Source organism: Passer domesticus, chromosome 4 (genome assembly GCF_036417665.1).
Source record: "Passer domesticus isolate bPasDom1 chromosome 4, bPasDom1.hap1, whole genome shotgun sequence".
In the NCBI taxonomy this organism is placed as follows: Eukaryota; Metazoa; Chordata; class Aves; order Passeriformes; family Passeridae; genus Passer; species Passer domesticus.
In genome coordinates, this window is record NC_087477.1 from 26,242,002 (window position 1) to 26,266,946 (window position 24,945).

The window sequence follows — 24,945 nt, forward strand, 5'->3', positions numbered from 1 at the left end:
CAGTAACTTCATTAACTCCCTAAATGCCAGTCAACCAGGGAGCTTAACAAGCTGAGGGAAATTAAGGCCCCCTGAAATGCTGGGCAGGCCTTTACAGCTGTTCCCAAGTGTTTATTGAGTAAATGTCCCACTGTGTCAGTTTAAAGCCTGACATTCATTTGTTTCAACTAGCCCTGCAGGCATCTGCAGCCAATCTTCACCACAGCTGTGTGCATCCCTTTGGGCATCTTGAACAACCATTCTACAGTCCATGAGAATGCACTTTCTTACTTCTCTTCTTGTCTCCTCTATTCTCCTTCACAGCAAGAAAAACACAGTTCAACCACAACACGGATGGAGCACCATGATGGTCAGGACACAGTTATCTTCACCCAGAGGAGTTGTGCAACTCCTCTAGATTTTTCTGGATGTGGCCAGAATGAAAATGTGGCACTTCTGCCTTTTGTCTCCTCCAGATGTTGCACGCAGCTGCTACACTGATGGCATAGAGACACTGCTTCCTAAAAAGCCTGAAAGAACCTGATTGAAACCCATTTGCTCTCAAACAAATCCCATGGAACCTCTAGGGTTGGGTGGGTTAGGGGTTTGTGGTCTTACAGTTGACTCAGATATAATTGTCAGGCTTGTTTGCTGTGTTTTCAGAAAACCATGGGCTGAGTGGATACACTCCTCTGACCCAAGAGTTGTCTTTTCAGGTAGGATGGAGGCACAATGCCAGGATAACATAAAAAATCCAACAAAACAGTACCAGAGTGCTTTGAAAGTGCTGTTGAATCCCAAGACTGAAGGGTCCCCCCTGCAAAACATCCAACCTACCATATAATCTGTTGAGGCTGGGATGGTGATGAATAACAAGTTTCAGTTTCTCCAACTGCTCATCCAGAGTTCCACACAGGACCCCAAACCTGCAAAGTGCAACTTTTGCTGCTTAAAATATGGCTCTTTTTCTCCTCACCATCAGATTTAGGAAGCCAAGAATCCACCTTGTGTGTATTACAGCAGTCTTGTTTGTATTAAGTCATCAGGCACAGAAAAAAATATTTGATAGCTCCATCCCATCCATCAACAACTTGTCCTTGGACTGCATCATAACATTTACAGTGTGCCTGTGCAAAACACTCTCTGCAAAGGGATCCCTGACTCCTTGCTCTTGTTATTCATACATTGTTTTAATCTTTCCTGTGGGGGAAATCTTACTGAGTCTTTCACACCCCGGGAGACAGGGTAGGATTTTTTTTTAACTGAGTTGCAAAGTAAGGAGTTCTGTACCAGAGCAATTATGGTTTATTGTTTCAGTTGGTAAATGTTTAAAAAAGCAGCCGTCTCTTAAGACCATACCATAAAATGTGACTTGCACACAAACTGTAAATAAATAGAAATAATTGCTTGTGCTACAAGATCCATCTGGGGTTGGTTTCAGTTCCTCATGTAGTTGCAAACTTTCTGTGCATCTATGAGCAAACCAATTAATCTTCCCTGTATCTCATTTCCCTTTTAGTGCAATAAGCAAAGTTATCTCCAGTGTCCACAGGATGAGTTCTGTAGCCTGACAGAGCCCCAGCACACCCAAGCCCTTACCCCCTGCCCCAAGGAGGACTTTAGCAGGATCAAAGTAAATGGCTTGCAGTGATTTCACGTGTTCCCAGCCCCACAGGCTTAATGTGATTTTTAAAAAAGGAATTAATTTCTAGCCAGCCTGTGGTTTAGCTGTTACCCATTTATGCCAAAGATGACAGAAAGGGCTTAAGCTCAGGTGTGACTTGATTAGCAGCATTTCTTCTCACAGCCAGGTACACTGCCCTCTTTGAACACTGTCACTGCCCAGAGGAACAGAGGAGAACCTCAGGAGCCAGGATTAACATGAGGGCCCCGGGTCACAGCTGCTTCCATAGCTCTTGAAACAAGAGCAGCCAGATGACTCTGGTGACTTCCTATCCTTGCTCAGTCAGTTTGTACTGGCAATCATGAAGCACTGGAAGTTAGAACCAGTACTTGTGTGCCACCTGTTATCACACCTAACCATTCCCCCATAACTAAAGGGCAGGGGCTCCTTCACCCATTTCCCCCAACTTCTAGGATACATCTGAAAAATCCTTGTGTCTCCACGGGGAGACACAGTACAGCCTCATGGTTTTGTTTTTCTGCAGACTTCTTCCTGCTGAGCTGGTGATCTTGTCATCTGCACAGAAAAAAAAAAAGACTCATTTTCAAGGAGAATGAAAAATGGATCTCAGCAATTACAAGGGACTCACCTCTGTGTGCTTCACTGGTACCTTCACTATCATGACAGTGGCTACCTAGCAACCATGCCTTTCTACTCAAGCCACCTTTATTTAGATATATTTGTGTTTCTACTGGCATGGGGAAATGTTGGCCATAAAAATATTACTTTACTTGGACATGGTAAGCTAAAGCTAAAGCTAAGCTCTCTTCTTTCAGAGGATTTAAAACACAATTTCAGCAGCAGCTTGAAGAAGCACCAGCAGCTCTTTTGTTGGCACGGCAGCTGTACCTGTTTAACCTCACTATCGAGACATGCTTCTTGTCAGGTTAGAGTGGGCAAAAAGTACTTACTGTAAAAAGTAAAAACCAAACCAAAACTAAAACCACTCCCCACCCCAAATCCCTGAAAAACAAGACCTTAAGGTTTTCTAGGAGCAAGTCCTCTTCCTAATAGTGCACAGGAGCAATTAACCAGTGGGTGGTTTGTGGGCCTACCTTAACTTAAGCATTAAATGTATGCACTTAATACAGTTACTTATTGCCTAGAAGACAGGGTGGAGTTAAATGTGCTTAAGATTTATAGACAGAGGCAATCTAAGGCAATAAAGCTCTTTTGCCTCCCTTCTGTCTGAAGGCAGAGCTAGGTTAACCTTATAAAGCTGGCTAATTGTTCTGGTTGTTTGTATTGTAGATCTCTGCCCTCCATTTCAGCCCTCCCTCCTCCCTCCCCACCATCTACGAAAAACAAAATTAGGCAGAAGCAGTAAATCACTGTGTGGAGCTTCCCTACCTCATCTCTCTTGCAGATGACAAGAAGCAAAACCTTGCTGATTTTCACATGGCAATACTTTCATCAATTCATGGGACGAGACACCCTTCCAAAAATATTTCAATATGGTTCTGTATTCCTCCCAGCTGCCCTTCTGCTCCTTTCTGTAACCTTGTCACAACACTTTTTTTCCCTGCATTTGTTTCAGCCTTCAGACTGGTGTATATAAAGCTTTTGATTATTTCAGTGTTATTTATTTAGTATTATCCCACTAACTTTGAGTTTTTCCCAGTATTTATTAATTAACCTTCCCAAAATTTCTGTGGAGTAGCAAAGTGCTCCTTGTCCAATTTCACTAGCAAGGAACCAGGGTTTGTATTTAGTATTACTGGGGAAATTTTCTGATTCCACTGGAACTGGGTGCCAAATAAAAGGATTTTGTACAAGCAGACAGTATCTGGCCAACAGTTAGAAAGACTGAAACCCAAACAGCCAGTAGGCAACTCAAAGGAAATAGGAGAAAATGTGTTTCTGTAAAAGTAGACATGGCAATAAACAGGTATTGAAAAAATAACAGCAATTCTATAGAGAGTAAGATGGACAGACAGTATTTTTGAATACCAGGCTACTCATCCCAGATTGGGGATTTGAGTTGAACTTCAGGCTCCTACAGGAGCTAATGGTCCTGTAAGAGGCTCACAGTTAACAAAAAAATACAAAAGAGAAAGGACTAAGCAAAATGTAGCCCCAGGTGAAGTGCTTGGATCCTACACAGGTGTCACTTTGGGTAGGGACAGAAAAGAAACTGAGATGTGAGAGGGAGGCCACTGTCTGCCAAGGTCTCAGTCACCTCAGGTGAGGCTTTAGGAGTCATTTCTCTTCTCCTGAAACCCACAGACCAGTGGGCTCTGGTACCTGTAAGAACTTTTTTTTTTTTTTTTTTCATTTTATATTGTTTGAAGGACAATATACAACTTTAAAATCATGGATTAGATCTCAGGTATTCACTACTAATGCCTTAGTCATGTAGTGTCAATTCCTGTCTGTCTTTATGCTATCCAGCTGGATTACCCTGTAAATCCTTGTTTTATAAGAAAGGACGTGCCAGTGAGTCACCCAACGTCTCCTGTGGTCCTGACTGCTGGAGAGGGAGTGAAGCATGTTCTCCTGTTGAAAGATGCTGAACCCACAGCCCTCATCAGCTGGCTGACTCGTTAAAGAGGATAGAGAGGGCAGCAGCAACAATTTAAAACACAGCAGCTACAGCTGTTTTCTTTGTGAGGTGCCCATCCCTTCAACACTTGAGAGACACACAGAGAAGGTGTTGAATTCCAGGAGAACATTGGAAAAAAAGTTTGGGGATTTTTTTGACAGAAGTATTCACAACCCATTTAAATCCTCCTGTAGGCACCAAGTTATTGATCAAGATGTATCTTCGACAAGCCCTTGAAGCTGCATCACAAACTATGGCCCCATTTCTTTAACAAGTCATGCAAAGGAGAGCAGTGCCCTGCCTTCACCACTGTTCCTGCTTTCATTAAATCTGATATCAAACCTTTCAGATGGAAAAAGGCAAGGAGACTGAGGAAAACAGCAGCAAGTTCAGTATGGGTTGTGTTCAAGGTCTGTCAAATGGGGGTGATATCACTTGCCTAACTCACAGGAAAGCTCAAGTTTGCAGAGATTTCTGCATATGTCAGAAGAATTACAACAATCACTAATTAGAATATGATCATTCAACTTAGATTTTGATTCTCAACATACTTTATCCTCTACCCTTTCTATTACAACTGCAGAATTGAAATTTCATTTATCTTCATTGTCTGCAGTTTTGAAGTAATGGGAAAAGTTCACAGTGAAGGCTTTGAGGTGTCTTCCCTTGTTATCAAGGGTTGCTATTAACTACATTGAATTGATTTAAGCCTATTAGTTTATCAAGAGCATAATCCCATTCTTTAGCTTTCAAGGGAAAGCAGCAACTATCTCAGTTAATTACTGTTTCCTTGCTGGTATCCCAGAGCAAGCAAATGTTCTGTGGTCCAAAGTAATTTGTAACAATTGGGAATGAATGTGAATGCATGGTCCTGCTAACTATAACTTGTAAGGTTAATTGGAAAAACTGGGAGAAGTGTGGGGTGTAAAACAAGTGAATTTTCTTCGCAAAAGAAGATGAAGTTTCCAGCGTACTGCAAAAATAGACATGTTTTACTTGGTGTTTATACAAAGAACAGGTCACGAAAGATCCCTGAATCACCACAGAAATGCATCAAAAGCCATCAGAACCAATTTTGCCAAGGAGCTGACCTTTTTCAATACACAGCTGTGGGGAAAGCCGTGGGAGCAGCCCTGCACAGGGACCACAGAGGTTCAGCTGCCTGCAGCTTTACCTTACCCTCACCACAGGCAGCTTTAGGGTCCCTCTCCTGATGATCCTCTCCTTCATTTTCATGCCCTGCATCCCACCAGCCCCACGATGACATCCCAAGGTGAGAGCGTGGTGGGAGTAGCAAGGGGGAGTTTGTCTTGCCTGTTCTGCTGCACAGTCACATTTACCTGCAGGGGATAAAGCAGCTGGTGGTTTTTCTGGATGTGAGGGGTGCAGGTGGAAGGAGGACCTGCATCCCAAGATGGGAGAGGTGAATAGGACTGAAGGAGTGGGAATGTGTGGACAAAGCTGTGTGCAGGGAGAGGCGTGAGGGGAAATCATGTTTTGCCTCATAGGGGTTTGAATCCAAGACAGAGAGCAGAGCAAAGCAGGAATCTTTCTGAATAATATTGCAGTAAATTTTCCCACATTCTTAGGAGGTTTCTAATAAAATAGTCCTGTCAACTTCAGTGAATCTTTGATTTATACTGACTGGGGATTTATCCTTCTGCTGGGGCATTTCTAAACTACCTATAATTTTGTTATACTAGCAAGTCAGAGTAATTCTGATGTATGTATTATTGGTTAATATGGACTGTCATCAACCCTTCAGTCAGCTGGCCATGATTCATGAAAGAAAATCACTTCTAATTAAACATTCATCTAATTATTCTTGCCAGAAACAAATGAAATATGCAACCAATATGTTCCATAACAGCTTCAGAAGAGCACCACTAGGATTTGTGAAGCCAGATGATTGAATGCACGGGGAAGCTTTTCAGCACATGTTGCATGAGAAAATGATCCATTCCTACCTTTTAACTGTCTTCTGAACATTTCAAGCAGTATTTAATGTCAGACTAGATTTTGGAACAAGGCACATTAATGACTACAGTAATTGCTCTTTGGGAGAACAGATTTGAGTGACAACACTTTCTCTAACCTCCAGGGTCTGACTTTCCTATGAACAGCTTAACGTTTAAACAAACTGATTTCTCAATATTTTACCAAAAAAAAAAAAGGAAAAAAGATCCCTGCAGAGGCTCACATAACTATTTTCCTGTTAATTTATTTTTTTCTGTTAATTTAATTTAAAAGAAAGGCTGTAGCATAACATTTTTCTTTAATATATCAGTGTATTGCCAGTCTATTTCATACATGCCTCTAAGTAATAGGACATTGACCCCTTAGAATGACTTCAAAATTCCTATATCTTATCATTCTCCTCTGTGTCTGAGACTATAAATCTGTTTACCAAGTGCCTGGAATAGTTTTGTGAGTCCTGAAAATTTCTTTCTTGCTCTAACATATCTTGTCTTACAACATCTTGAATATGCAGTAACTGATGATTTTCTCCTGATTTGTAGACATACATGTTGCAAATTGCCCATATATGTTTGATTGCAATCAGTTGAACTTCCCTAGTACTCAAAACTAGTCTAACTGAAGAGAGAAACAGAAACAAGGTTTGGCAATATTTCCTTCATCAAAAGGGCAAATGTATAAGGTTACCATTTAATTTTGTTTTTTTACAGCATAATCCAATAACCATTAACAGATGAGTGGAAAAAAGAGATGTTATGCCTTCATGGAAATTACAGTAACAAGAATAAATTCTCAAGATTTGTTCACAATTGTAAGCAAATAATTTCTGTTAGGAAACCTTCTCCTCAGTCTGAGAAAAATGAATTACAGGGAAATAGGTATCAAGCTGTGGAGGATATGCTGTTCAAATATGTGGAAAAGCCTGGAGATTCAGCAAGTTGATTCTGATACTGTCACATCTGCAGGTTATCAAGTTCTGGCATGCTACTTCTCTGTAATCATTTATTAAAAGACCTAAAATGAATGTTTCAAAAGGATTTTTGCAGAGCAGTTGGAGTTCAGGTTTGTTTCTCAATCTTGCCACAGGTTTTATGTGCCGTGTATTTAGAACCACACTGGCTGCAGCAGGTAGGTGATGAAATCAAGAATTACAGATGTTTCTTATGAAACCAGTGGGAAGCAAACCTCTAAGAAACTTCAAAAATCTAGTTTCAATGCTCTCTGGGATAATCTCTGGTTGGAAGCAAGCAGTGCAATGCCTGATACGGCTTCAGAGTTCAGTGTAAATTGATCATATCTTGAGGATTTCTTGAGATCAGTTTGGCTTTTCAGAAATACCTTACTGTTCCAAGGCCTTCTTTCAGTAAACATAAAATAATCAAGTTTTTCACTGGAAGAGTTATATTCTAACCTATAGAACTGACTGTTTAATGAGACTTTGATTCCAAACACAATTTGTTCCATATTTCCTAGAAACAGGGAATTCAGCAACACAAGCAGTTGTAGTTGAGAACAATTACTAGAGTCAAGATATTGAATGGAGCTGGATGCCATCATTGTTTCACACATGCTAAATGTCTGTTCTCTGTGGTTCATGACAACTGGTTCAAGATCTGGACTCCACACTCCCCTCTCCCAGAGCCACAAGTGCATGACCTGAACCTGGCAGTTGCAGTACAGCCAGCATTTTATTAATATACTTTTATATCATAGGGATATTTTGTGAATCTTGAATGCCACCATCAATATCTCCTCTTTCTCATTCTGTAAATACAGGCAATTCAGCTTTTTTTTTTCCGTTTTTGTAACCGGAGATTACCACTGACTTTAATCCACAGATCACGTCTCCCCACACTGACCAGATTAATCATCAAATAGTCAGATCTGTAGTCATTTTTCTCTCTTAATTTCCCTATTATCATTTTATTAGCTGCAAATTTCTGCAAAACCACACAGACTTCCTTTCCAAATCTGACTACCACAGCTCCCATAATCTGGAGGAGTATTTCAGCAAACTGACCACAGAAGAAAGGCAATTAAGAAATTGCCACTATGGCTCCATCCTTCTGTGATATCCACCACAGCACCCAAAGCAGTGAGAAGCTGAGGACAGGTCAAGGCAGTGAGAAGGTGAGGAAGCCCCAAAGGCAGTAAAACTGCGGCAGAGGGATGTACCGAGAGTCTGGAGGTGCAGGATCCTTGGGAAGGCTGTCCCACATCATGGCTCACACATCCAAAACACCCAGTTTTCTTCTCCTGCTGCCTCCCGCAGCTCCCAGAGGCACAAAGTGCATTTTTCCCATGGGAGATGTCTGCATTCACTTGTGCTGCAACGTGAACTTGTGAGTCACTCCCCACACAGCAAGAACAGCGCTCTCTCCTCTCCCTGCACCTCTGGCAGCGCTGCCTGCTGCCCTCATCATCCCTCCTCCCAGGGGAACCAGCCTGGATTCAGACCCCAAGCAAACTGCTGCCTCCGTGGGCGCCAGGTCTCGTGAGATGGTCAAAGTTAGGACCCTTCACATTTGCTTACTGTTCTCAAGTCATCAGGTCTCCACTCAGCTGTGAGGGATTTGGTTTTTTTCAACAAGTCCTTTCAATGTGCCTGTGTGCTGTTCAAAGGGTCCAAGCATTAACTTTGTATTTTTGCTTCCATTCCAGGGACCAGTTGGCTAAATATTCAATTTGCAGCATCTAAACATATGGGCATCTATGTTCTTTATCACATGTAGCTGAGAGTCCACTGAGCAGTGAGACTTATTTATGTTAACTGTTCATTTTACATTGTTTTTAATACGGCAAAATAAGGATTTAAATTTGTTTGCAGACAGAAAGCAAATTATTTTTATGTTGTGCTGCCAGAGTAAAATTTTGCTGCATGCAGCTTTCCTCCTCTTTTCTCAGAAGCTATCTAAAAATAAATGTCGCACACCTGTCTTGTCTCTGTGTACCATCCAGGAACTAAAGCTAGACAAGCATATAGCACTCTGATAAAAGCCTCAGTGAAGCCTGGAGGGGGAACTTCACACACACTGCCTTTGCCAACTGTCCTACTTGCTTCCCCCATCAGAGATCTTAGACCATCCTAGCCCAAACTTCGCCCAAGAAATACCTTCAATGTGGCATGGACAACCCTGAAGTAATCAGGCAGTCGGGCTTGATGGTCATTGTAAGCCTCCACAAACTGAAATATTTTATTCTACTGTATTCTAAACCAAACATCCATTTCCTTGCTCTTTCCACCATGGAGTTTTGGCCAGCTTTCCCATTCAGTTTATTTCAGGCTGGATTCTCACCTTGGCGCGCTGGCAGACATGGCAGTGCAGGTCGATCATGACATGAACCAGGGCCAGGAGCACATTCCAGCACTGGGAAGATCCCGCACCGCACACCGCAGCTCCCGCTGGCAGAAGGGAATCACAAGCCAAAACGCTGCTGGCACGCTAGCATGTATGACAGATTCATTTTCCTGCGGCGTATGAATTAGCAAATTATGGTTTCTGAATCAGATTGGGCCTCAACAAGTCTTGTGCTGTCAGATACACCTCAGATTCTGGGATTTTACGTCATCCACGTTTCTGTTTCACACCAGTAATTTCTGTCTTCCGGAGGAAATGCTCTCTTTTTTTCTCATTCTGAAAAACATTGTGACTGTTGTTATACTGCCACAACAATACGCCATTGGCTAAGAGCTATTTTGGAAATTCATGTCAGGTCTGTTCAGCCATTTTCTTCTTTTCTTCTCCATTAAAGCAGACTTGCATCCCAGGCCACAGTCAGTCAGAGAAATCACAACCAATGATATCCGACTTGTGCTAGTTAATGCAACTCCCCCCAAAACTTTTGTGGTAACCTCATCTTCTCCAGAGTTCTATGGGTGATCTGCTCATGAGCCAAGCTGGGAGCAGCTGCTGTTGGATTTCAGAGGGACAGATTCTCATTGTGTGCACACCCAGCCCCTGGGCTTCTGCAGATGGGAGACCATCTCTAAAGCATGATCCAAGGAATGCTGAGATCAGGTGGCCACATCGGAGCCTAAACTGGGCACCCACCAGTCTGATCTGACCCAGCTGTGTCCCACTTATTTTGAAAAGGTGTGAAATACATAAATCTGAAAAAAGGTTTTCCTGCATTGGATAACCAAGCAAAGCTCACTACTGGCATAAAAAGCATTTTCAAGGAAAGGTTGTACTGTGGTATGGATTAAAAGTTTTTCATTTCTATCTGCTACATTGAAATGACAAGTGTCAATCCCTGAACTTTAAAGCATAAAATAAAGTCAGAAAAAGATTCCCTGAGGATGAAAGCTTTGCAAAGTTTTGTCAAAAAAAGGCACTGTAGAGTAATTTTACCTTCTGATGGAATACCTATGAATATCAGTGGAGACAAGTGATTGGACTAGTCACTGGTGTGTGACATTAAGATTCCTACAGAGGAAATCACTGTAAAATTACTGAGAGACATGAGAGGTTCACACTGTCTTCATCTATGAAAATAAAATTCTTGTGAGTAGGTTATGGTATAAAACATGTAATTGCTATCAAATGAGCACAAAAAGGTTTATATTTTGTGATCATTACCTTTTTTAGATTACGTTTTGAGACAAGGAAATTCTTTTTGTCCTAAGTTGTTCAGATCTTTTGCTTCCTAGGTCAAGACTTCAGGATGCACCAAGAGTATACAGTCTAAGGATTTCTCTCTTTTCCCCAAAATGTGACAGCAAAACAATTTTAGAAAACCCACCAACCCAAATGACTGCAATAATTTGTTACAATTAAGGCTAGATGCGATGGATCCTGAGACGCTGGAACAGTGGGGTAGAATGCAGCAGAATGCCCCACAAGCAGTACAAATACTGTCACCAGTCACTCAGCACAGCTGCGAGCTTCCAGGGCAGTTAGAGAGTTGTGCCCACAAGGAAAATTAATCAGCAATGTAGTAAATGCTTCAGAAGGGTTTTGGACTGGAGTCCACAGTGTTTCAACATGCAACGATTGAATTAGCCTTCATTCTGCTCTAGAGACCTCAGAGCCCTACCCTGTAGTGGGGCAAAGTGCCTGTGAAAGTGCCAAGAGGAAAGCATGGAGCCCTTCAGAATGAGGAGGGACACATAGTTTCTACTTTTTTCCTTAATAAATCTACAAATATCTCAGCCAAGCTTTAAATAATGCAGGCAGGCTCTTTCCTCTTTTCCTAAAGTTTGCCTTTAACTGGAAACACATACTTCTTAATTTGACACGGTCACTTCTAATGGAAGTATGGGGTTACATCCAAGTGATGAACTTCTGACTCTAGAATTAAAGAAGCAAAGGAAGTCTGCTTCAGGGCAAATGCAGCAGCTTGAAATTCCTTCTTTGCTCATGCTGCTGTGTAGCGAGGGTATCATTAAGTTGTTTCAAGCTACCATGGCAGATGAATCAAGGCAGTGTGAGTGGCTCTGCAAAGTGTGGAGGTTGATCTCAGGTGAGGATGCAGCCGGCAGCGTGTGCCTGTGTGTGGGCACGGGCACGTGCTGGGCAGGAAAACACACACACCACCACAGACTCCTGTTTCTCTCCATTTGTTTATATTCAGCAGTTTCGCAGTTCAGCCACCGTTTAAAGTGTAAGCTCTTTCAGAGCTCTCTTTAAAGTCCTACATTTTTTGAGAGACATTTGAGAAAATGTCTCTCAAAAAGTGAGAAAATAACCTTTAATGTGTCCATGCCTCATAAAAGAGATTTAACCACCTCTCAGTTAACACATAATCAATCATCTAGTAAGATTTAAGCCAACTATGAGATCAACTAAGAAATTGTTCTGGGGGCAGCTCTTATAAATAAGGAATGTATTTAGATAAATAGTAATAGTGGTGATTTAGTAGCAGTAATAAATATTTTTTGACCCATTTATACTTTATCAAGACCTCTGTCAGTTCAGTGTAAACCCCACTCTTACAGTTAAAACCTGAATTAGAAAATAAAACACAACAAAACATCTTTTTGATTACATAGGAAATAAGAGTGACATTTCTTCTGCTATAGTTCAACACTTACAAGTACTACTAACTTCAAAAATCAAGGAAAAAACTGTCGTATTGAATAACTTCTATATTTAAGATGAACAAGTAACTGTACATTTCTTGAACTGATTAATCTCCCTTCCTTCTCATGAAAAAATATTCCACGTGAAAATAAAATTGCATGTTTCCTACAGCATGAAGCCTCTTTACCTAACTGAATAGAAGAGTCTTCCACTAAAATGTATTTATTCTTAGGCAGAGCATAAGTACACATGGTTATGAAGGTCAGCTTGCTTTCTAATCTGAGTGAAATACATGTACCATATTTAGCAGGCACACGTACAAGTAAGCCCATACAAGAAGAGAGAGTGAGAAAAGCAATTATAATTGCTATTCTCCAAATACATAATGAATTCTCAGGTTTCATCTTATCCTTTTACATTCCAAGAAGAATCCTTTGCAGGTCTTAGGGAGTGGACATAAGAGAGAAATTTCAGCTTCTGATAGGACTCTTAGCTTGGTTAAATGTTAAAACAAAATTTAAAACATCTTTGGTGTACTGAAACCTTTTGTGATCTTTCAAAAAATATACTAATCCAAAGAGCAAGTTTTATTCTAGGCAAAGCTGGATAGCAAAATTCTACTCTCAGTGCAACACTTTGGATGCCCACGAATTGTGTGAATCTGTTACTGAAAGTTGAATTTAATGCCAAATATCTGTATTTTCAGCATCTATTGACAGGCCTACAAATCAGATTTCTAATTAGTCTGCTACAGAGAGAATAATCTGATCTTTAGGGAACTTTTGCATTTAAACAGTCTTGAGGAACGCACCTTGGTATAAGGATATTAGTGGTTTATGCATCCATACAAAGAAACACCATTGATTTGCTCTTTGATCACTGCTCAAACTAAATCAAAGCAAACCCACAATCTTCAGGGGTTTTTGGCTTAGTACCTATTTCATAGACAAGCTAAGTGCTTTGCCATGTACACCATCATTGTGGCAATGTACATGGCATGTGTTTTTAGGAGATACAGTAAAGACAAGAAGATTTTTACATATCTTGAAAAGGTGAAAAGTTAAGAAATTTTATGCGTGTACCATAATGCCACAACTGTCAAGGTCTCATCTCTCTTCCCCCTTTTAATTCTATTGCAGCACAGGAAGAGTACAAAAATTCAATAGAGAAGAATTAAAGAAAAATCATTACATTTCTTACAGCAAATCATGAACAATTGTGTGGTGTCACTGAAGAGCATGAAGTGCAGTCAAGTCTAAAAGCTGGAAGTGCCCTATTATTCATTTTTACTGAAAATCCAAGAGGGCTTCTTGTAAATTCAAAATTTGTCATGTGGCCCTTGAAGTAGGCCTTTCAAGATTTCAAACAGTTGCTTCAGAACTGTGAGCTATTGCTGTGTTTATGGGGTTCACAGCATTTATAAACTGCTAAAATGCTGTGTTAAGAAGCAAATATACAAAGTGAAAACTAGATCTTTTTCTCTACCAACATAAAACTACAACCCATATTCAAAATATAAACATATGGGGATTGAGAAAAACATTGCTTTTCCTCTTCCATTTAAAGAGCTTCGGTGGTTTTGTGTTTTCACTTCTCTCTAGCCTTTGCAAGGATTACACTCATAAATCAAAAAGTCTCAATCTAATTACTGAAAGAAATTTCTTCAAAATCTGGAATATCCACAACACTTAGGTTAGCTCTGACCTCAGGCAGACCAAGCCATCTGGCTTGGTTCATTATTGCTTGTAGTGATGGTGATGGACCTCAAGCATCAGCTGGTGGCTATGCCAAGTTCTGACCTTTTTTTTTTTTTAAATATAACTTTTTCTCCACTCTGTAATAGACAATTAAGAGCTGAAATTGCACCAAGTAGATGACAAAATGCCTATGGAGATCTCTGCTGCCTAGGAAGGGAACTTAGAGCCTCGGCACCAAGCAGCAGCAGCAGCCTGCACCCATCCTGTATTCCACAATCTGTAATTTCAGTTACATATCTATTTATTCCAATGCTGCAGTATTCCATTTCTGAATGAGTTCCCACATCATGGTGACACATGCCTAGCATTATTGCATTTTAGACAGCCATCTGTACTGATATATTCAGCCAATAATTTGCCACCAGGAAATTGGTTCCTGGGAATATATTTTTTATGCAGAGTGCATGCATGCCTGTCTCTAATTTCTAAAATCCATATATCCTTGATGTGTCTTGTAGGAAGATGAAATCCTATTTCATCCTGAACCACCCGTAAAATGTAATTCTTGGTATTAATTAACGGTCAAGAAAATTTATGCCACAGTTCATCAGCAAAACCTTTGCAGTAGCACAATAATCCCCAAAAGGATAAGTAGCAACATGGCGATGCCAGTTAGCTATAAATGGCAAATGGCAGGGAAGAATGAAATGGGTCTAAAGGGACACAGATCCTCTCACTGATGAAAGACACGGGCTAAAAATATACTTCAGTATGGATAAATATAGAATAATGATCATTAAGAGAAATAATCCAAACGTGGGTTGCAGCGTTTAGTGGAGCAATCTTACAGGATCCTGGAAAAAAACCCAAAAGAGCTGGGTAGGTATTACTATATATTATAGGATGTTATCAGACTGCCTTATAATATCCTTATGTAGTGAGAAATGGCCACCTAACTTCAGACCATTAAGTCCATCTCCTGTGACAGAACATGGCCCACCAGATGGGAGATACATGAAATATTAAAAAGATACTAAACATGTACTTCAGCTTTGGGCAGAAAGCCAAGGGTAGCAGGAGCACGGGCAGGCAGTTCACAAGGGGTCTGGGGAGGCAAGAGTTCCTCAGATGAAATTTGTGGCTCAAATTATGTGCAGTACAATTTTGATATCTGCTAAAAAAAGTGCTCTGTTTTCCATTTCTTTTGGAGGGAGGGGATTCTTTTTTTGGTCTAGGGAGGGGTGGAAGAGGGCTAGAGGATTAAAAAGAGAAAGCTTTAAAGGATAGTTCAAAATGTTAAAAGATAAAGAAAAATTCTATTACTTTCAGCTAAGAGAGAGAGAGTTTTGGAAATAAAGTGGGTTCTTTTTTTTTTTTTTTTTAATTATCAGAGATTTTCCTGTCCTCACACAGACACCAGGCTGCTAATCAGGGGCATTCACAGCAGTTAATTCCACTTTGAGTAGGATTAGCTCTAATATTTAAATAAAAAACCTCCACAGCTTTGCACTTTTTGGGTAAAAGGAGTTTGGAGAGGAGGAAACTGGTAATGAAGGGAAAAAATGAAATCTGTGTCCTCCAACAGATCTGGAAGCTAAGCAGTAAAACTGGGATAACATCTCATAGGGCTCCACAGCCCCAGAGGAAATTTCAGAGGAAGTGGTCATCCAGTTGAAATAAATATAAGTTCTGTCTATTTTTGGAGGAGAGAAGACATTCACAAGTATCTCTACGTTTATTAAGTCTTTCCAGAGAGAAGAGTTTTTCATAGTGAATAAGCAGCCTCTAAAGAATTTGTGAAACTGCACATAAGTATTGTCTTGACTTATACAAAATTATCTTTGGTGTGGACTGATTTTCTCTATTTTGGCAAATTTACACACTACTACAAAAATGCCATGTTTTGCAAGAGATGTCAGTTGAGTGTCATATTTCAACTAATTGTTTATTGTCAATTTAAATATTTTCACAAGAAAAAAATCACTTAAATATTAATTGGAGTTTGTTCTCTTTCTGTATAAAATAATTTTTCACTTTTGTATGTTTTGAACTTCTGAGAGGCCATCATATCAATGTTCTCAGTACATCATGGTTACCAGTATTGCTGCACTATTGCCTTTTATAGTAGACTGATATTTTATGCAATATCCTTTCCCAAACACATGAGAAAGGTATTTAAAATGATTTGGAATTAGAAAGGATAACCCATTTCCTTGACTAATTGTAGATTGCATATAAAAACAGGCTTTGAGAAGGAAATAAATTTCGGTAGCAATTTAAATGGAATGTGAGATTTTGCAGTAGGAATCACATCTCCAGCATGTTTTTTTAGAGCAATCCTGCTAAATGAAAATACAGCATAAGCTCTTGCAAGAAGGAAACAAGAAAAGTTAGGTCAAGAGCAGTGTCCAAGGCATATGCTTGCTCAGAGCTCACCCATCCTAAACTGGCACCAGCACAAGCTCTGGCACAGCCCTGGGTTGTCTCCAGGGGGGAAATCATTGCAGATTAACCCCCTGCCCGGCCCCCTGCTTGCTGCACAGCCCCACATCAGTGGGAGCAGGGCACTTGCAGGAAGGGCTGCAGGTCAGGGTCCTGCTGCTTCCACCAGCTCCTCGTTTGCAGAGCTGAGACCTAATTAAGAGCTGGAATTGCACACTCTTCGGACAAAAGGCAATGTTCTCTATTTTTGTCTGTCTGCCTCAAACAAAACTGAGGAAATACTGAGTCCTCCAGGATTCCTAGCTCTCCAGGGCTGCAGATCCTGGGAGAATCATCCTAGAGGGAAAATTCTCATTTTTACTAGAGTCCTCCTTACGCTGTTCTGGGTGAGGAACCACAGAGCTGATGTCAGCTACTTTTAGGTTGGTTCTAAAGCCTTTTGGCATTATAAGAGGAAGAAAAACAGAGAGTGAGGGGGAAAAAACCCAGACTCTCATGGGCTGACTTCTAGGTTGAAATTTCTTGCATATGTTCAAAAAATACAAGTGCCATTTGCTCCCATGTATTGCAGGCAGCAGTAACAGAAATTTGACATGTCAAATAGAGTACATGCCACTTAATCTATCCAGCTTGAGATCTGGAACACAGCGTGTTACAAAGACCTGAAAAAAAAAGGAAAATTAAATATATGTGAAATGCTGTGGAAAAAAAGTGTAAATTCTGTTTTTCAGCCCCCAGCTTCACAATTTTTCCTTTCTGATGTAAATAGCTTCCAGCAGAAAGATTTGAGAGTGCAAATCTGTATGAAATGTTGGCAATTCCAAAAGAAAAAATGTGGAGAGAAATGACATAGTTTATTTCCTTCAAAATTTCTAAAGTTCTTGTTTTTTTTATGAAGTATCAGGAGATGTTTCATAACAGATCAGAATTAAACCTCCCTCAAAAGTATGTGTTAGCTTTCTCTTCAGCCCCTCAAGAGGACAATGTGTGGCAAAAGTCTAAAAACACCTTCTATAATAAAAAAAAATTGAATCTGATTCAAAGAGTTAACAACCACTGCAAACAGATTTACTGCACTTCATTATAAAGTTAAAGTAAATGGAGCATTTAAAAAGAAATAACAGATGCCATCATCCTGGATGGATAATTAACAGCAGACTTTTTAACACTTATATTTAAATGGGACTGAAACATTTCAAAAAGATTTTTTTTTCTGTTGCAAAACATTCAGATGTAAAAAAAAGACCATTCTCCTCCAACAACCTCCCTAGGGAAATGAACTTCTGAATAGAGCTGAGAGCACTTCAGGACTACAGGTTTCCATTTTCATGAGAGGAGTGTGAGCTGCCTGCTGAGTTCCTGGGTGTAGAAGAATGGCAAAGGCGATACCTACCCACCCAGCCAGCTACCCAACCCACTTCCATCCCTGCTGGGCAGAGTTTATCCTCCTCAGCCTTGCAGACCTCAGCTTTCCTGGCTCTGTTTGGCTTTCCAAGTCAACTGTGCCTTGCCTGCACCAAAACAGCTGCTGACACAGAGCTGTGACCGCAGTGTCACCTTCTGCACCATCAGCTCAGGTACAGCTGAGCGGGGACACCATTCTTTAGCAGGTGCTCAATAATAAAAATAATACTTCATTTCCATGTGCATTTTCCCTGCACCTTTTCTTAAACAACTCTGCCCTTTTTCCATCTCCCAGGTTCTGGGGAGATGCACAAAGCCAAGATTTGCTCAGACCTATTCATTACGAAACTACACCTATTTTGCCGTCACTTGGCACCTTCTTTTGGCTGCAACAGTAGAAAAACTGGCTCACTCTGACAGAAAGGTTGGAACTCTCCTCTTTTTTCTAGAGGTGATCTCTCAAGGTAAGGATTAACACATTGTTCAGACAGTCTGAGGGAACAAAGGTGCTTTTGCCATTCTCTGTGCCATTTCAAGGCATCGGATAACACCTTTCGCTTTAATTTTGAGGAACACAAAAACCTTTTAAAACACAGCAAAACCATCAGCTGCCAGGTTATAAAACTCACTCCAAGTTACCTCCTCTGAATGTTGAAGTGGGTGTGTAATATATGGCTGTCCAGTGGCTGGGTATATACTAGCCAGGGGTGGATGGGCATCCAGGACCATCAGGATATCTTTTTTTCCCATCCCGGGTGCCTTCAGTGCATGGCGCAGTTCAACCATCAGCTGCCTCAATATATCATTTCAGGTTCTGAGTATATGCTGCTTATAAAACACAGCTTTTCAGATAAACACACGTTTCTCACTTTGTTGTTGTTGTTGTTTACCAGGCTGTATGTGTTACAGATTATCTTCTGAGTCAAGACACACAGATGCTCTCCTTATTAATGTGAGAAAATGATAGTGCCAAGGGGCATTAAAGATCTGTTCATTCAGGTGGGGGTGGGGGGCTGGAATTACACAGTATGATGAAGTCAGAAAAATACCAGGAAACTTAGGACAGCTCCTGCAACTATTTATTTGTCAAATCGATTTTAAGTTTGAATATGTGGTCTGAATATGCAGTTTCCCTATTAGTAGGTGCAAATTAAAAATTGAGACTTTTGACAATCCTAGCACCAGAAACTGAATGTTCACATAGCAAAATGTTGCTGCCTTGGTTAGACACTGAACTGAGAGTCTAAACAAGAGAACAAAAGAGGCTCCATCTCACAAGTCAGCAACAACTGGGTTTGCCTGTGCCTACATAGAAAGCAAAGCTCCAGCTCGAGGCAGGCAGAGGGTAACTCATGAATATGAACATCCAAGAGCGATGATGACAGGAAGTTTACATAATGGTAACAGTATCTGTCATACTTTGCGATTCTCCCACATGTGATATCTGATGTCTGACAGTGACTCACGGGCCACGGCTCTCATGTGGCTGCTCAGTTAGGTACGACTAAAAAACAAACCCCGAGTCATGTAAGAGGCACGCACGTGTGCCCCGATGCTGACAGCTCGGTGGGCGTTTATTGGGGCTGGTGTCAGACACCTGGATGCATCACCAACATTTAGAGGAAGGCACATGGGCAGAAACTGCATCTTTTACATACCCGTGATTTTGAGATGTCTGGGAAGAGAAGTGATACTCGGAGTCACAGTCACCCTCCCGCCCCCCCGTCTTGATAAGTCGATAAGTTAGCATTTTTGTCTCATTTCCATTTTCCCAAACTTCTACGTGTATGAAATTGCTATAGGCAACTGCCCAATGCCTTTGCATCTGCTAGAGCTGTTAAGTAGCTGATGAGGTCTTTTTCACAAGATCTGGCTTTTATTTAATTAATTATTTAAATTTTCCTTTTTTTACTTTTTTTTTTAACAATTTCTGAAGATATAGAATCTGTTCCAGCAATATGGCGAGTGCAAATGCTCCTATTGGAGACTTGCTGATATCCAAGAAGATGTCTTAGTCCTGATCTTAAAATTATTTATTTAGCATAAAGGTGTAAATAAGTGCATGTAGATATAGGTATAGAAAAGGAATATTAAGATACATAAATATCCAGTATCAGAAATTTTTCTATGGCTCCCATGGCAGATTCATTTTAATGGAAATTGCTAAAGCTTCTTCATGATATTGGTATTGAATATCAATATCTTCTGTGATAAATAGGAAAGGTAGTGGGCTATATTCAGTCTTTAGCGCATGCTGAATCTACCACTGAAATTGGAAACTGTTGGACTCATAAAATTTTGATTATATATTTCAGTTAACTAGAAAGATCCAGGGGGAAAAACCCACATTTTTTTCCTTAGTTAGCTGGATTGTTTTAATACTATTCACAGCTCATTCATGCCTCAAAGGCTTCCCAGGAATCCTATGAATTGTTATACATAATTTTTCAAAGATACTTTCTTACACAGGTTTAAGTTCCCTGAAATGCAGCCTCACTTCATAGGTTCCTTCCTCGTAAACTTATTTGTGAAGGGAGGGTCTCTGCAGTTCGAGGGCTGTCTGCTGGGGATGAAAGTGAGGGAAAGCGCTGTAAAACAAACAAAAAAAGGGAGGAGTAAGATCAAAGTACCTCATTAAGGGTAGTACATTACAGCCTTGTCCAACCTCTGCCTGCTGAGATTGTACACATCTGTCACCAGTTAGCTGATAGGCTGGATCTGCACCAGGGAGGAGAGGCTGGAAACAGGAACATGTGGATTCTAAAATTACCTGTGCTTCCCCAGCATAAGCTGTATTCTGAGCCATCCTTGCAGCACAGGGGCCAGCACCTTTGCTTGATTTTTGAGCAAGTTGCTTGGAATGTTCTTGAGCAGCTGAGTTGCATTTCCACCTGAGTGCCCCTGGCTATTTGTCATAACAGAGGTTCCTAATTTTATTTGGTTGTGTAATCACACATGCTTACACCTCTTCTAACAAATGCATGTCAAGGAAAAGATCTTGGAGGATAGATCACAGAATCACAGATCTCTGTATTTACATCTTTCCCCAGTGAAGTCAGTGACTGGGCAGGCATGGTGGAGCTCTGCCCTCGCCCTCTGGCTTTGGCCATCTCTTGCTAATGCCAGCCAGCTCCCAGCAGGCATGTCCAACCTCATCGAGAACTTTCCATGCTGAGGGCCTGCATGAAGGAATGGACTGCCTTTCCTGCCCTGCGCTGCCAGAGCCAGGAGGACTTCGGACCCAACTGCTTTTCTTCTCTTTACAGGAGCCAGAAACTCCCCAGAACTGACAATTCCTCCAGGACCAGTTTCACGCCCACTCCTTGTGACTGCTCCTCCAGGCTGGTAGAGTTTCCTCCAGGCTGTCACGTGCCCAGCAGAGCCATTAGGAAGGAGGAGGCATCCCCAGGACCTGAACCAGCTTTCCAGCAGCGAGGCAGGACTGGTCTAAGGAGTTTGGGTGGCAGAGGCACGTTGGGATTTGCTCCTCTGTTGTAAAGAGGTAATCAGGTGTAAAAGCAATTGGTTTTCCATTCTGCTGTGTGAGCTGGCTTCTGTCCTGCCTCCTACATACCCACTGCATATTGTGAAGCTGAAACACAAACACCTGAGCATCTGCTCAGCTGTCTCAGCCCTGGCATAAATTGGCTCATGGGGCCCTGTTCGCCACCTCCCACACTGCAGGTAGACACCAGCAAACCTCAGCTCCTCTCTGAAACACAAGATTCACGTGGTCTTGCCAAGAAGAAAGGCAAAGATGATGGTACAGCAATGGTACAGACAACCAGCACTGCAGCTGCTCACTGCCACATCCCAGAGGGACACCTCCAGAGCCCCATCACAGAGCTGCCCAGCTGGGATCAACTCAGGCCTTGCATGAGTAATTGTGAATGGATTGCAAACGAGGAATTTGGAGGCTCAGAAACCAGAGGTGCATTGCCTTAGGACTTGGCTGGTGGAGCAGTGATTAAGCAGCCTTGGCTGTTTGACACAGTGGGAGAAAGGCACTTAGGTTTCTCTGAGTGTTTGAATGTTGGGGTGCTGCTGTGCTTCAGATGTAATTTGATATTTATTTAGACATCTAGCCTTGGGCCCATGGTGACTATGGAAGCGAGAGAAATCACGAAGATAAATTCCTGCCAAACAGATGGATGACTAAGCAGCTTCAGATGCCTAAATTGATAAGATTAATCATATTCCTTGATGCTTCCTAGACATACTGGTTGCACCTACCCAAGGCTCTTCAGCAGAGGTTCAGCAGGTCCTACATCCATTCAAAGGTGTGGCCAGAGTCCATGACTTTATTTTACACCCTACCCAAAACATTGGTGACCAAATCGCTGGTGGTGCTTTGCAGACTGTATTATATAACTGTATAACATTACTGAATTGTATAAATAGCTACCTATAACAATAGTTCAAATATTTGTCAAGCTGTAAAAGTCTCCTCACCACACCCGTGGGAGCATGATGTGGTTCCAGGGGAGTGAGATCTCTCTTGTGAGCAATCACACCCTCAGCAGGTTTGCTCTGCCACGGCAGCCGCTCACTTGGCCTGCCCTGCCCGCCCAGTGGGGACCAGGATGCTGGAGGAAGTTCATGTGTGGTCTTTTTTTTTTTTCTTTTAATTATTTTTAATTACCTACTAATTGCCTGGCAAAAAAGCTCCATTGTTTCCTCTCCAGCTGGACAGGTCAGTTTGTAATGTAATTTAGGAGAAGTAGGCCTTCCATCAAAAACAGGAAACCCAGCTCAATTGTGATCTCTGCAGCAAAGAACTTACAAAGAGACTGAGCTCCACTTTTTAGGGACTATGTCTTGAAGATGATTATGGATGTGCCCTCTCTCTCCATCATTCTCTTTCTTTTTCCCCTCTCCAGACCCTCGCCAATCCAACTCCTCCAGGAAGACAGGTATCACTTGGTTCACATCCATCTTCTCATCCTGGTGGTGGCTGTAGCACAAGGTGGCACTGGAGTATTTTTGCATCTTTTGGGTGGCTGCTAGTTTCCTTCCTATAAACCGGGATTTTTCCCATAGGGAATACAAACAAATTAGTGTACCATATAAATAATTACCTTTATGTAAATGCATGTGATAAGATAAATGGAATCTGAAATGATTAACTAACCTTTCATTTAACAACATTTCTGACATTTGACTGGAGGAATGAAGTCCAACCAGCTTTTCTGTGCCTCTTGCTGTGGAATACCAAGGATGTGTAGTGGGCACTAATGTGACTCAGCCATGCCTCGTTCTTCTTCGTCACATAGGCTGAAAATATCAAACATGAGGGGAAAATAATTAAGGAAGCACACAAGTCAGCCAATTTTTGATGTCCAACCAGCGTCAGCTGCCTCTGGGGCAAAAGCACCTTCTTCTCACAGTTTGCCTCCAGTTTCTTATGATCTGTGCTGCAGGTTAGGCTCAGACTGACTTGAATCTTGAGTCTCAGCGTCATCCAACCACCACAGCACTGCATGGTGGCCAGCTGGGAAGCTGGTGATCCAGCAGCGTGTTCTCAGGGCTGCTCCCGAGCTCATTGAAGCTTGCTGTCAGTAGCTCCATGCAAGCATGGCTGTTTTGGTTCAAGGTCTGGAGCTAGATCGTTCAGCGTTCGTCTGGGGATTTCTGCACCACACCTTCCTGCCCAGTGTAGACATGTCCCAGTTCTATCATCATTTTCATCTGCCAAGCATTCAGACAAAATAATTAACTTAGCTTTGCTGGCACGCATTCTTCATTCTAAATTATTTGTATCAAAGAGCGTTATTTCAACAAAATCCTTGTATTTAAATCATGAAAAATTAACATGAGGAGACTCAAACAATAACAACACTGATTAAAAATATAGGAAAACTTGACTGTGTTTTCTGGCACAGACAGATGATTAAGAGGATTTTTAAGGGTTTTTCTCTGTACCAGGTAGAGTGGTAGTTTGTGCTAATCACCTCCAGGCTACAGAATCAGTACCACAGCATAACCAAAATAAATGACCAGAAGGTTTAAAGTTTTTTTGTGATTTTTGTTTAAAATTATTTCATATTGCAAGCTTATGCCAAAAGGTTCATTTGTTTCTGAGTTTCTGGCTCTGAGGACTGTTATCCACACGGTGAATTTACCACTGTGTTTGTCCACAAAGTTATTGGAGTGCATATAAATAGTTTTCAGGTGCCATTCAAGCTTGTCTCTCTTTTGGTCCAAAACACCACTTTTGACAGCTACCAATCAGAGCATTTTAACTTCCTTTAATGTTGTATCTGATGTGAAATTACTGTGATTCATGAGAAAAGTCTCTTATCAGACTAGGAATGTCTTCTGCCTAAGAGCATACCTGCTGTAGGAGTGTTATACAACACCTCCTGCAATAGGTGGAGGACTCTCACCAGTCACTTCCCTGCACTGTCCATTGAGTACTGAAGTGCTCATGCAAGTTATTTTATATAGAGGATTTTATATACAGGAGGGTTTTTTGAGGGATCATTGGTTTTATGTTACCCAGCTAGAGTTTCAGCTACTTTTTGACTTCTGGACACTATGTTCTCACACCAAGACTCGTCTTGATGCCTTTTGCTGTGCACCTCTTCTGTTGCAGAGCTCCCAAAGGGCAGTCTGAGACACCTTTGGATAAGACACAAGGCCACAGCTACCCTCATGAATTCAGGTGTTGTTTGAGGCTGTTCCAGCTGCAAAGTCAGCAACACACATTCAAACTGTTTCCTGAGTGTTTGAGGACCCCAAGAGTCTGGAGAGCCGAGTGTGTCACTCACTAACTTCTCCCCTCTCTTCTCTGAAAGGCAGCATAAAACTGTGGCTCGTTCTCCTGCTTTCAAGAGGAAGGGGGCACCAAAAGTTTTGGGGTTTCTGTTACAGGTTAATTATTTTGGGTCCCGCTGCTTGACACCCTGCTTGTTGTGCCAGCTTTCCATAAACAAACTTTGGGAATCCTTGTTCTAATAGTATCTTTCCATCTTCTTAATGACTATGTTTTTTCACTCCATATGGCCACTTCATCTGCATTAAGCCTCCTCACTTATAACAAAAAATCCTTCTGTCGTTTCTGTGTTTAGCCAGGTCTGTTGCTCAGATGGTGCAACCACTGAATACTTAAGCTGAGTCTGTGTAAAATGTTGTTTCTCTAGCTATAGGCAAGGTCAGAAATAAATATCTTTGGTACCATATCTATTTAACTGAAAA

General features: G+C 41.3%; 1 long non-coding RNA gene across 1 annotated transcript in view; it reads right to left on the reverse strand.

The window, feature by feature from the left end:
- LOC135298780 (uncharacterized) overlaps positions 1-24,945 on the reverse strand; it is a 66,439-nt gene that overhangs the window by 5,651 nt on the left and 35,843 nt on the right. The window contains exons 2-5 of the long non-coding RNA XR_010360801.1: positions 22,880-23,022; positions 21,982-22,763; positions 20,214-20,336; positions 2,082-2,179 (exon numbers count right to left, since the gene is read on the reverse strand). This is a non-coding gene — a long non-coding RNA (uncharacterized LOC135298780). The remainder of the gene's footprint in view (positions 1-2,081; positions 2,180-20,213; positions 20,337-21,981; positions 22,764-22,879; positions 23,023-24,945) is intronic.